This window comes from Lissotriton vulgaris, chromosome 1_2 (assembly GCF_964263255.1).
Source record: "Lissotriton vulgaris chromosome 1_2, aLisVul1.2, whole genome shotgun sequence".
Taxonomy (NCBI): Eukaryota; Metazoa; Chordata; class Amphibia; order Caudata; family Salamandridae; genus Lissotriton; species Lissotriton vulgaris.
In genome coordinates, this window is record NC_141686.1 from 8,701,139 (window position 1) to 8,715,552 (window position 14,414).

Genomic DNA, 14,414 nt, shown 5'->3' on the forward strand with positions numbered 1-14,414 from the left:
ACATCCACTCATTCACCAACAGTTCTATATAGTCACTCATACATATACTCAATCATCATATGTAGTGATACACCTATACATCCTGTTACACACCGACAGTCATCCAAAAGTTACTCACACGTGTAAATAAACTATTGAAACATCCATTTATTTGCATATACAACTATACACACACTGCCACCTTACTTCTAAGGAAACTTACACATACTTACTCTCTTAAACAATCACTTTTAGGAACACATACTTATTTAAACAGGAACTCTTACAATCTCTCACTCTCACATATACTCACTTATATACACCAATACTCACATATACTAGATTAAAACATACCTTGTTACTGATAAAGACACTAGTGAGACAGTCATTCACTCACTAACACACACATATACACACTCATCCACCCATACAGTCCTGCACATATGCTGTCTTCAAAACACATACAAACAGTGAGTCAGTCACCAACCCATGCAGCCACTTATACACAAAGTGAAACACTGATACATATATTTCAATATTTAAAAGTTACTCACTAATATATGTATTCACTAAGATACACTTAATAAGGCAGTTAACCAATCAATTTCTTTTTAAAAAAACATCCATTTACACACTTATTTAACCATTTATTCTTCCATCGACCTTTACAAATACATATATAAAACATATTTATTTTTCAGAAAGACACACATTCACTGGATGGTGTCATCAGTGATGTCATGAGTGATGTCACTTACCATGTCATGAGTGATGTAATATGTGACGTCATCAGCAGTGCAACTAACTATAACGTGGGAATTTCAATGGTTTTATGTCAGTAAAATTTCCAGCTAACTATAACTGGTGTGAAACCTATGGTTTTTTCTGTGAATATATATATATATATATATATATATATATATATATATATATATATATATATATATATATATATATATATATATATATATATATATATATATATATATATATATATATATATTACAAACAGGTTTCTCCTTCCACTTCCACCAAAGCCTCGGCGGCGAAGAAAGAGACACGAACCACTTCTGTTCTCAGGCAAGATGTTTAATTATAACCAGACACAGCAGTCGACAGATGACGCGTTTCGGGCTCAGGCGCCCTTGTTCACCATATATATATATATATATATATATATATATATATATATATATATATATATATATATTGTTTTGCACTTGTTCACTAGGCAGTAAAGAAGAGAAGCACAACACATTTTGACCTCATTCGATCTTGATCACATGACACATAGCTGCCATTCTGTGTTTTTAAAGACATCAATACATTTCAATTGGGGGCGTGGCTTGGGCGCCGATGGCGATGGTCGCCTGAGAGCTCGGCTCCGGGACTGAGCCCGGGATTATCCTGTAAATCGGAGGCCGTGGGGCACCCTCACCCCCGCAAACTGTTGATCGGACCGGCTGGGACCTGCCTGGGCACCTGGCGCAACCTGAACAGGAGGTGATCCGACGGAAAATCGAAGTTTGTGGATCCGCGGAGTGCGACCCAACATGGCGCCCGGACCTCTTTGTCCCCTTGGACGGGACCATTAGACTGGCGAAGCAGCGCTAGCTATAACATACCCTCCACCTTTTTCATCTCCCTTCGATATGAGGGTCTGGGTATCGATCCGATTGGACTCTGGCAACGGGGATCGCGCCTAGATGGTCGGATGCCCTCACTATAGTGGATCTCGGCACACGGACGCTTGGAGGCCCGGGATGTGCCGCCGACCCCTTAGGTCGCACTTGGCCGCATCTCCCCGATCGACCCACTCCCATGGGAGGCACAGCCCCTTGGCGCCACAAAGTCTCCGGTGGTGTTGGTGACCCTCGCTCCGGGTCCTCATCAGCCAGACGGGCCTGCCCGACCTGGCGCCGATTGTCTCCGCCTCCGCCTCAGTGCCCTCCGACGACGTGGTGGTGGCGCGGACCAAAGCTGTGGAGATCCAGCGGGCCCTGGAGGCGAGGATCACCGGCCCTCGACCCGAAGACCTACAACCGAGAGAGACATAGCCGACGCCCGCACTCGGTGGCGCCTCTACCTGGGTCCTCACTGTGTGATTCCGGCGACATGGGGAAACCAAGGGGAGCCAAGGGGACTACCCCAGCCGCCTCAGACTCGGAGGCCCCGGACAAGGAGGAACGAGGAGACCAGGAGAGTTCTGGGGGTGCGCCATTGCAACAACAATTTGACCGTGTCTTAGAGGCGATTGCGACCACACGCTCGGCCCTCCAGCAGGACATTGCCCAAGTGGCGACGAGCCTGGGCCTCCTCAGAGCGGATCAGGGTCAAGGAAGTGGAGGGCTCGGTGAAAACCTTGGAGCCGGCGCAGCGAACCCTGGCCGCGACAATGAAGGATGCCCTCTCCCGGATTACTGCCCTGGAGCAGCGGGCGGAAGATGCGGAAGGCCGTAACAGGCGCAACAACATTCGTGTGGTGGGCCTGCCGGAGAAGATTGAGGATGGCGACATGGTGGCCTACTTGGAAGCCTGGCTCCGTGACACGGTGGCCCCTGAGGGCTTATCCTCCTTCTACACCCTGGAGCGAGCGCATAGAGTCCCAGCGAGGCCTCCACAACAGGGCCGTGCCCCGCGACCGGTGGTAGCACGGTTATTGCACTTTCGGGACAGAGACCTTGTCCTCAATGCCGCCAGGAAAAATGGCCCATTCAAGGTGGCGAACAGCCAGGTGAACATCTTCCCAGATTACACCTATGAGACCCAACGCAGGCGGTTCTCATTCTTGGCGGTCAAGCGCGAGCTCCGGAGCGAGGGCATCCAATACTCGCTCCTATTTCCTGCAAGGCTCCGCATAATTGTCGATGACAAGACTCAATTCTTTGATACCCCGGAGGATGTCTGTACTTGGCTTGAACTCTATAGAGCCGGAAAAGATGGCTTTGGCTCCTCATCGCAGCTAGAGGTGGAGCCGGGACAGCGACGGCGGTCCAAGAGGATTCGGAGTTGCCGTGGCCGATCAGGTGGACCCTCAACTGCGGAGACATCGACGGAGCGGAGAGGAGTGCTGGAGGTGTTATCTGCACTGTCTGGCTCGCGGGACGGCACCATCGACGAGGAAGCGGACCCTGGTGACGAGGGGGTGCCAACGGACTCGGAGGAATCGGTGACTGATAGCGTCCACACGCCGGTGATCACACCGAAATCGGTTGAGGACCTTCTGGATGGACAGGGTTGACGGGGTGAGCTGCATCCATTTGGGTGAGGGCCCGAAGCGGGGGTGGCGGGAGCCGACGATTAATCATGACCTCCGGGGAAGTGGGGGAGGGGTGCCACGCTCGAGCCCTGAGGGTTTCTTGTACTGTTTTGGGCTTGCTTTAGTCCTGGTAGCCAGAGCATCGAGGGCCCACTGCCAACGCCCAGCCCGCACCTGGCCCTTAAGGCCTTCCTACGGTGGCGACCGCAGGATTATTCGGGGACAGGGGGTTTTTTGAGGGTATGGTTTGGATGGGAACTAGATGGTGCTATTTGGGTCCTGTTCTGGGAGGGTGGGCAGGGATTTGGGTCGAATAGGGGTTGTTGAGTTTTGGTTGGGGAAAATGGCCGCCATCAGTGCTGGGTTGATTGTTGCTCTTTCTTTGTTGGGACCCAGATGGGGGGACATTGTACGAACAATATGGGACAATGGCTGATGTTGCTAATGTGAAATGTATTACTTGGAACGTGCGGGGGCTTCACACCATGTCTAGGCGCCACAAAGTCCACGCTTATTTAGTGCGTAGAGGGGTACAAATGGCGCTGCTGCAAGAGACCCATCTGAACAAGGCGGAAGGGGCGGCGCTACAGCGTAGGTGGAGAGGGCAGGTCTTTTGCACTTCGTACTCCGCGTATGCCAGGGGGGCGCTAATTTGGATTAGAGCTGGGGTTCCCTTCCAGGTCACGAAGTCAGTGGTGGATCCGGAGGGGCGGTATGTGGCCATTTCGGGCACTCTTGGGGGGAGGGACCTAAACGTTTGTTGTGTTTACGCACCCAATGTGGACCAGATTGCCTTCCTTTCCAGGTTATCGGGCTCGTTGGCCCACTTTTTCTCCGGGCCCCTCCTGCTCGGTGGGGATTTCAATTCGGTAGTGGATGTGGAGACTGACCGCTCGCACCCGCCTCTCCCTGACTCTCCGGTCCGTCGTGTAGCTAAAGGTCATAGGGACTGGCAGACGCACTGGGGCTTGACCGATATTTGGAGGGCGCAACATCCCGACACTAGAGACTATTCCTACTTCTCGGGCCTGCACGAGTTGCACGTAAGACTGGACGGATTTCTTGGCTCGACTGAACTGGTTTCAGCGGCGGTCCGTTCTGAATATTTGACCAGGACCATCTCAGATCACAATCCCCTCCTACTGGACCTTCGCTGGTTTCCTGGGGTGCCTGCGGTGCCTACCTGGAAGTTGCGTCCCGAGATCCTTGAGGACGGTGTATTCAAAGCGGACCTAGGAGATAAGATCTCAGAATACTTTGCGTCCAACAGGGGCACTGCGAGCTCGAGAGCGCTGGAATGGGACGCTTTTAAGGTTTTGGTGAGGGGTTACTGCATTTCCAAGAAGGTGGGCATGAGGCGAGTTATCCTTGACGACTTAGATACAGCTGATCGGAAACTCCGTGAGATGGAACTCCGCCGCCCCGGGCGCCCTGAACTCCAGGAACGCACGGTAGAGGCGAAGGAGGCGGTAGCGGCGGAGGTCGAACGGCTGCACTGTTTCGACTACAAGGCCTATACGGTTCGGTCCCTCGCAGAGGGGGATAGATCGAGCGCATTGCTGGCATGGCTGGCTAACCCAACGCGCCAGGCCTCACTGACGACGTCCATGCGCATGGCAGATGGGACTGAAGTATACACTCAGTCTGAGATTCTGAGCTGTTATCTGCACTACTACGAACGTCTGTACCGCAGTCGGTCTGCCAGAGACCCTGACCTGCTCGAGGATTATCTACGACCCCTGGAGCTCCCGACAGTGGAGCCTGACGTGGCGAAAGCACTGGGGTCTGACATAGAACTGGGGGAGATCCGCAGCGCCATTAAAAAGATGGCGAGGAATAAGACTCCGGGCCTGGACGGCCTTCCTGTTGAATTTTATGCCGCTTATGCTGATCTCCTAGCACCAATGTTATTGATAGTGTATAGAGAGGCGAAGAGGCTTGGTCGGCTCCCCGAATCGATGCGCGAGGCCTTAGTGGTTCCCCTCCTCAAGCCAGGAAGGGACTCGTCCGACCCGGCGTCCTACCGTCCTTTATCAATGCTGACGGTCGACTATAAAATACTGAGCAGCATCTTGGCTTCGAGGTTGCTAGGTCACATGAGCTCTCTGGTACATGAAGACCAGGCTGGATTCATCCCCAAGCGAAACACGACCATGAACATCCGTAGGTTGTTCCGCTTACTGGGAGAACCGCTCGTGGACGCCCCGTGCCCAGTGGTCCTATCGGTAGACTTGGAGAAGGCTTTTGACAGCCTGGAATGGGACTACCTGCGCACAGTGTTACTGCGGTTCGGCCTCGGCGAGGGTTTCATTAGATGGACCACGGTCCTATATGCCTCGGCATCGGCCAGGGTTCGGGCAGGCCCGCTGATTTCCTCACAATACCCGGCGGAGAGAGGCACGAGACAGGGTTGTTCGTTATCCCCGCTTCTCTTTGCGTTGGCGGTGGAGCCTCTGGCGCTGCTACTCCGATCGGGAGCCCATTATAATGGCTTGTGGACACCTTCGGGCCCACACTACATTTCGCTGTACGCCGATGACCTGTTGCTCTTCCTTGAGGACCCGGTTGCTGCCCTGCATGGGGCCGCGACGGCGCTCACGGCGTTTGGGGAGGTCTCGGGCCTTCGTGTGAACTGGGCCAAGACCTGTCTTTTCCCGGTTCGCAGAGGCACACCTAGTCCTGTTATCAGTAGAGAGATTAGATGGGAACCTGATTGCTTTAAGTACCTGGGGGTGTACATTTACCATGAACCATCTGACCTCCTGGATGGGAACATTGCTCGCAGCACTCGAGCGTTAAGGGGTAGTATGGACTTCTGGGCTACGCTACCGCTCTCGGTGGCAGGACGGATCGCTTTGCTCAAAATGGTGGCGCTCCCCCGGTTGCTATATTATTTCCGGGCGCTACCGGTCTGGGTCCCGCCGGCCACATTTAGACTATTACGGTCAATGGTGGTCGGATTCCTCTTGGGCTCGGGCCGCAGACGAGTGGCCCTCAAGACCCTGATGAGGCCGAAAGCCGAGGGTGGGCTTGTGGTGCCGGACTTTGAAAAGTACTACTTGGCGGCGCAGCTACAGACCCTCACCCAGGAGATCGCCAGGGAATTCCGGGGTCCGGTGGATAGGAGAGGCAGGGGGATGGCCAGGCATGTTCTCTCCTTCATAGCGCTGCGACAGCGTTTGGCCTTACAGGACTTGTCGCTGGAGGAGAAGACCATTCGCCTGTGTTGGAACCGAGTCCATGCCCGGGGCCAATTGCGAATACTGTATGCGCCCGAAATACCTTTGGGTATGCTGACGGCCTTGCCCCATGGCGGTGATTGGTCGCGGTTAGCGGACTAGGAGGACGCGGGCCTACAATTGGTGGGTGACCTCTACGAGGATGGGACGCTTTTGCCCTTTCAGGAGCTCATTGATCGCTTCGAAGTTCCTCGTGGCGACTTTCTATTGCACTCGGCCCTGGTCCGAGCGATCCAGGCGCACTGGAAGCACGGGCAGGAGGAACCCCCTACGTCTCCGGTGTGCCAATACGTCATGATGTCTGCGGGAACGGTGAAGGTGGTCACTTGCCTCTACGGTAGACTGATCACTGAGGGGCTAGCCCCCCTCACTACCTTAAGAACCAGTTGGGAGGAGGACATAGGTAAGGAGATCCCGGAGACGACCTGGTCCCAGCTTGTGCGGCGAGCCTGGAAGGGCACGCACCACGCCCGCTTTCAATTGGTCCACTACTACGTACTCCATAGAGCATATCTGACCCCGGCGAAAATCCAACAGTATTTTGCTACGGGATCGGCGGACTGCCCCAGATGCCAGGCGCCGGAGGCAGACCTCCTCCACATGTTGTGGTCTTGCCCAGGATTGTCCTCCTACTGGATGGAAGTGGGGGAGACCCTGGGAGAGGTGACAAGGAGGTCCTTATCGGTTGACGCGGCGGTGGGACTCCTACACTGGTTTCCACATACCCCCAAAAACAAAATTACTAGTAAATTCATTGATTTGGGGCTTCTCCTTGCTAAACGAGAGGTGACCAGGAACTGGAAGGCACGGGCTGGTCCGACGGGGGGCCGATGGCACGGCGAACTTTTGAAGTGGGCAGCGGGAGAAAGCACGCTGAGGTACCAGTTAGCCAGGAGACAGCATAACGAGAAGGCACAGGAAGCAGCGCTGGAGTGGGAGACATTAGTGCAGGCTCTCAGGGATTATTGCGCCCCCAGTGACTCCGAAAGCGAGGAAGCAGCTCGCCCCGAGTCCCGATAGGCGATTGCACTTTGCAAATCCGTTACTATCCTCATGGGTCCTCTCACACATCCTATTGCGGTTATTGCCGTGCACTGATGGCGGGGTTGGGCAGGGGTTAATTTGGTTTATAGTGTTTTAAGGGAGGGGTTTTCTTTTGGTTTTGTAGGCTTGTTTAGAAAAGCAGATGACGGACAGTGGATCATCCGGACCAGCTTCAACGTCCTTCTGTGCCCCCTTTGGATTTCGCCGCCCGACCATTTGGTTGTGGGCTGAATGGCTGTGTAAGGACACATATTGCTGGGGGACGGAGGGTTGCATTCCACTGATTTTGTTGGATCTATAACGCTGGTCGAATATGTAACAATTTGCTAATTCCTGCAATAAAAATATATTTCAAAAAAAAAAAAATCAATACATTTCAATTGAAATAGAAAACATACGTTTCTTCAAAATAAATTGCAGAACTTGATGAAAAACATAGTTACCAAAACAGAAAAAATTGAATTTGATTAAATTCAAGGTCTCTTTAAATATCAAAAAGGACAAATGAGCATTAAGTTTAGAAGGAAAACATGAATGGAATACAATTCATTTAAATTTTAATAGTGTACATATTAGTGCATATGAATCTTTGTTAATGGAAAAACCTTCCCAACAAAATATATTGCATTTTGTCAAACAGAGAAATCCCAACAATTTCAAATTCTTAGCTAAAGTAGCAGTTATCCATTTGGTTGTATATATATCTTGCGTTTTACTTAAATATTTATTGATACTTGATCACGTGAATTGAATTTTGTATGAGTACCAATTGTTAATTCAATAATAATCAAATTCATGCTGCAGTAGTCATCTCATTCATGATTTTGTATTTCAATTCCTTTATGCTTCATATGCATCTTCAAGAAAGGTACAATCGTGAATACATTACATTGAAAATTGAATTTAAATAAATTATAAAGAGAATTAAGAACCCTTTAAAATCATCTAATATTGTGCTAGTGTAGAATTCAGCTACAGTTGCAAAAACATTCTGCTGAGGTCAATCAGGTTATGAACTCCCTAAATCATCTCATAAATATACGGATAGTTCAGCATCTGCATTCATCCCTGCTGGAATGAAACTACCAGCTTCCAAAATCAAACGTGATTCCAATCTCTTCAGGATTACAATTCCCCTTCTGGGATGTTTGGGTATTGTGTCTACACCAAAGAATTTTCCTACTCTCCAGTCAACTGCATGACATTGATTAAAGTGCCTTGCTGAACTATACATTTCCTCATTATTAGTGATAGCTCACCAATATTAAACAGTGCATTTCTTTATTGGGAAAATGGTAGACCCTATATACCACTTTCCACAAGGACAAAAAATGGCATACACATCATAATCAGTGCTGTAGGTTATGAATTTTGTGATTTTCCATGTTCTTTGTGTATTCTGCAATGATATCTGCAAGAAATAAAAAGGTGTAAATCCGGGTCTCCTGATGACCCCTGTCGACCTAAGCTCTGAAGTTTGATGGCGGAGTCAATTGCGCCCGCTCTCCGGCATGTGTGGAATACATCGATTTCCTCGGGGTTGTTTCCGGATTGTTGGAAACATGCCACACTTCTCCCTCTGAAAAAGAAATTGAATGGAGATCCGGAGGATCTTAGCAACCTGCGACCAATTTCACAATTGGCGTCCCCAGGTAAAATGTTGGAGAAATTGATCCAACGTCAACTAAATAGGTTCATGGAGGACAACAAAATCCTGCATGAAACCCAATCGGGTTTTAGGGCAGGTTTCAGTACTGAGACCGCCCTGATTGAGGTGGCCGAGTCAGTTAGATGGTCGTTGGATTCAGGGGCATCCGCTATGCTGGTGCTCCTTGATCTATCGGCCGCCTTTGACACGGATGACCACGGCAGGCTACTGCATCGATTGGCGGAGGCAGGCCTACAGGACCAGGCGCTCGGTTGGCTTCATTCTTATCTGACTAATAGGTCCCAGAAGGTAGCGTTGGGCACCTTTGTGTCCAAACCTAGGCGGCTGGACTGCGGGGTACCACAAGGCTCGGCACTAAGCCTGCTGCTTTTTAACATTTACTTAGCCCCACTTTTTACTTTAATTGCTAACTGGGGTGTAACGACAATTTCATATGCCGATGACACCCAGTTAGTTTTTCTTACTCGGAGGTGGCAGAGGCAGCATTTGCTAACTTCAAGGGGTGTCTTTGCGACGTGGCATGTTGGATAAATACTAACAAACTGAAGTTGAACGCCGAAAAAACTGAGGTGATCTTCTTTAGGAAGGGCCCTCGCCCCTCTTCGGAGCTCTGGTGGCCTACAGAGATGGGCACGGCGCCTATCCCCAGCACTAAGGCTAAAAACCTGGAGTAAAGTGGGATGACAGTTTATCTTTTTTGCTCCACATCCAACAGTTGGTCGGAGGATGCTTAAGCAAATTGAGGAACCTACGAAAATTTCTCTGGCTCTTGCCAGAGGGATGCCGTAAAACGGTAATCCATGCTATGATCACTTCAAGGCTGGATTATGCTAACGGTTCATATCTGGGCCTTCCGAAATATCTGATCCAACGGTTACAAACTGTCCAGAATGCGGCTGTAAGACTGGTAAAGCATATCCCATTTAAGCAGCGTGTCTCTCCGCATTTGTACAGAATACACTGGCTACCAGTAGCTAGTAGAATCAAATTTAAGGCCTTGACCTTGGCTTTTAGAGCCTTACATGGAACTCATCCTTACTACTTGAAGGCTCGACTCCCTAGATATGTACAGACGAGACGTCTTAGTTCGAACTCCCTGCTCCAACTCCGTGTTGCACGAGTTAGGCGGGCTCAGATGGCGGGCAGGACTTCCTCGGCCAGCACGGCGAAGCTTTGGAACACTCTACCGCCGGTTATACAGTGGGCACCATCTGAAGCTATTTTTAGGAAGCTGCTGAAAACGTGGCTTTTTAAATAATTGAGCTTCTTTCTCCTTCTTTCTCATCAAACGTTTTTTTCGCTTGCACTGCACACTCAGCGCCGGGACACCTCTGGGTGAGGTAACTGTTCGCGCTTTACAAAATTCTGTATTATTATTATTATTTATTATTAAAAATGGCAAACACATCATAATCAGTGCTGTAGGTTATGAATTTTGAGATTTTCCATGTTCTTTGTGTATTCTGCAATGTTACTGATTCAATGGTATTACTGAACCTGTAGGACTTACGACCACAGATTTAAAAACCTTTAGGTCATGGAAGCCAGGTTCCTTTTTTTGGTTATAGTAAACTATGGACTAACATGCCCCTGATGTATTTGTTTGGTAGGTGCTCATTGGACCCTCACTTATGTTGTTTTTCAAAATTGGATCATGTTTCAAAATGTCCCATCTATTATTTAACATCTTACGTAGTGATGACACATATTCCACTTCTATCACAAATGTTTGCATTCGATTGTCCAAATATGATTTTGTCCCTACATATTTAATCATCTTTTTTACTAGCAATTTCAAGAGGTCTCTTGGAATACACTCTAGCTCTGAACCTAAAAATCATTAGATCACGAGCCGTTATGTATTCCTTCTCTGAACAACAATTTTGTTTCGCTTGGAGAAACTCCCCATAGAGAATGCTCCACCTGAAATTTGGTGCATGACTGCTACAAGCATGTAGGATAGAATTTCCAGCAGTATTTTTTCTGAAGAGGTTGGACTCACCCCCTTTTGCCACCACTCTGCAAACGCATCTCTTAGTGCATTACTAGTACGGGGATAAAGTTCACTTGGTGATTGAGGGACCTTGGGGCCAATTACACCTCCCATTACGGCCAGCAAGTCCCACACAGTGGGTTTGCTGAGAGGTTTTCTGTGGCCACGCCGCCCCTTTTCTCCAATACTCGGCAAACGCTCCTCCTAGTGCACTGCTACTTGGAGGAAGAAGTCCACTTTAGTCCTGAGGCCCTCAGGAGGCAAGGGAACCTCATCCCCCCACCAAGAGGCGTGTTTGAAGAGTTGTGGAGAAAGGGGGAACGGCCTCCGAGCACCTCTCAGCAATCCAATTGTGTGGGGCTCACTAGAGGTAACAGGAGGTCTTGTTGGCACCTAAGGGCCCTCATCAGCCAAGGGGACTACATCCTCCAACAGGCAGTGCACCGGGTGGTGTGTTTAAAGAGTGGTGGAGAAAAAGGGTGGGGCCTCTTGCTTGTTGCCAGGCTTTTTTTCCCCAATGGTAATGGGGTTGCATAGCCTGCCTTACTAGGGATGATTTTAGGTTCTGGGGACCTCATTCCCTGGGCAAATGCATGTCAAAAATGGAGATGGGGGCTGAATGGCCCCTCTGCCCTGGCACATTTTAGCCCTGGAACCCATCACACAGTCTTTTTTTTTTTGTATTATATTTTTTTCAAAAAAAGAAAGGAAGGGGGGGCCATGTGGCCCCCCCACCCTGGGCCATTTCCAGTCACAGGGATCCCAACCCCCAGGGCCCAGCCTTTTCTATTTTAATGTTATATATAAAGGGAGGGGTAATTTTTGGCCCTGGGGACCACAACTCCCAGGGCCTGCCCCTTCTGTTATATGTTTTTTTTAAAGAAAAGCAGGGGGCTGCGCAGCCCCTCTCCACGGTCGATTCCAGCCCCGTGGACCCCGGGGCCAGGCCTGTAGCGTGGGTGCCCTGATTCCACCTAGGACACCCACTTTCTAAACGTTGGGGACGGCAAGGGAGCATGAAGGCCCCTGCGGTCCCAGCCTGCTTCCTGCCTACTGCGGGAGCCGGCATTGCTTTGAGACCCATGTAGCTGCATGTTAGCAAATTGTCAAAGCAATTTATCTATTTCCCTTCTCGCTTGACAGTGGGCAGGGAACTATACATGCTTCCCTTTGAGCAAGCGAGAGCCTTTTCTGCTCTTGTTTGCTGAAAGCGGAGCACTGTTTGCTATGGCTTGGTGGGAGCAGGGCTCCCACCAAACCACAGCACAAACTACAATGTCCCTAGTGTGGGCACCCCTGGACATTGCTGGAGCTGGCCCTGGGTGGGGACGGTCTCCCGTGTCCTCCTGAGCTCCTTTCTTTGTTTTATCCCCGGGCAGGAGGTCGTCCCTGGGGCTGTGGGGCCCACGTGCCCACGCATTTCTGTTATGTTTAGCCCGTGCAGGAGGTGGCAGTCCCCAGGCCATATAGGGCTCCAGCAGGGGATCTCACGGGCCCCTCCTTTCTTTGCTTTAGCCGTGGGGAGATAGTGGTCCCCGGGGCTGTGGGGGCCGCCACTTAACATTTTTTGCATCTGCCCTTGGAAGGTGCATTTCTGTTGAATTTAGTCGGGGTGTGGCCAAGATGGCGGTGTGAGCGGACAGAGAGCTCTGGAGCTCCCGCCGACGGCCCATATAGCACAGGCATTTTGGCCGTTATAGCGTCAAACAGCAGCAGCGGAGGAGGCGCGGAGTCTTGGGGGACCCCAGAGCACTGGCTGGAGTTAGCGGAGGCAGCTTTGGCCCGGCTCGGCACCCGAAACCAGGAGGCCTGATCGGCAGGCTTAGTGAGGGGTTCCAGCTCTGCGGGGTGGCCGAGCAAAAGATTCCCAGAGGCTGCTGTGATTACCAGAGAAGCCTGTGTTGGCGGCGGAGCGGCTGACTTAGTGAGCCGATTTGCGAGTCCGGAGCTGGGGGCGACTGGTGGCAGGGGGCGCCGGCGGCTGTGAGAGGCCGCGGAGGGACCCCCGGCTGCGGATCTGGACTGCAGTGGGGCTGCCATCTTGGAGCTGCCCCGCTGGCGGGCCTGAGTGCTCGAGTTGGACACCATCCGGACTGTTGTGGCGGTGAGTGCTGGTACAGCGCGACAGTAGTGGGACTTCACTGGCGGCGCAGAGTAGTGCCCGGCACTCGAGAGTCTGTGGGAGTAGCAACCCTGCCTGGGTCCATATTATATCCCACGTGAGCAGGAGGTGACTACCTGACGGCCAGCAGTTGGGGAGCGTGGTTGCAATGGGTGAATGAGAGTCCCCACAGCCTGGCGGGGTTGCAGCAGCAGAGTGTGAAGGCGACGGCCGGGGAGAGCAACGGACGCAGGGAGCAGTAGCAAGCTGAGGAAGCCACCATACGGAGTGTGGGCCCAAGGATGTGGGTGTGTAAAGGCCCCCTGGTGCGGCTATTGACTGGTATGGCCTGCACGCACCAGGAGGCTGAACTGTAACGGAGGCTGACCTGTGGTGGCTGCCGAGGGGCCCTCTGGGCGGGTCTGGAAGACCGGCAGCAGCTTTCAGGTAGTGACACGAAGGTAGCGGTGGCACCAGACGCAGGAGAGGTGGGTTCAGGGCACCCACAATTCGGGTCTGGTGCGTCCCGAGAGTGGAGTGCGCCTGCGGCCTCTCCGGGATCCGGTGCCCGACTTATGAGCGCTATTGTTAGAGTGGAGTACACCGGAGGGGGAGCGCTGAAGGTGGGTCCCCGCTGGAGGCATGACCTGGGGCAGCGACTTGAGAGTGCAGGGGCACAGACTCATTTTGTTGTGGCCCAGTGGGAGCTGGAGGTGGTCCTGATTCATCGCAGCTTCAGTTAGATGACCCCTAGAGCCCGCCTGGGCTGAGAGGGCAGACCCCATGTCTGGAAGTGTGAGCGGAGGATTGCGTTAAGCCCTGAAGGAGAAGCAGATATAATTGAGATTCGGAGACCGGGGCACTAGGGGCGCCGCGTGGAAACATGGTGACCAGGTGTATGCGGTGCTGAACTGCTGTATGAAGATGTTGCCGTGGCCCTAGCGACGCTGGGGGAGCAGAGTGGCCTGGGGGATGCCTGGTGAGCCTGTGGTAGCCATTCAGGACAGGTCTGAGTCGTAGACCCTACAAGACGGAGGCTGTTGGCGACTCTGTGGTGGCAGGTGTTCAAGAGGCAGACAGTTTGGTAATTGGGGACGGAAGGATACAGTCAATCCAGGGGCTCCTCAACT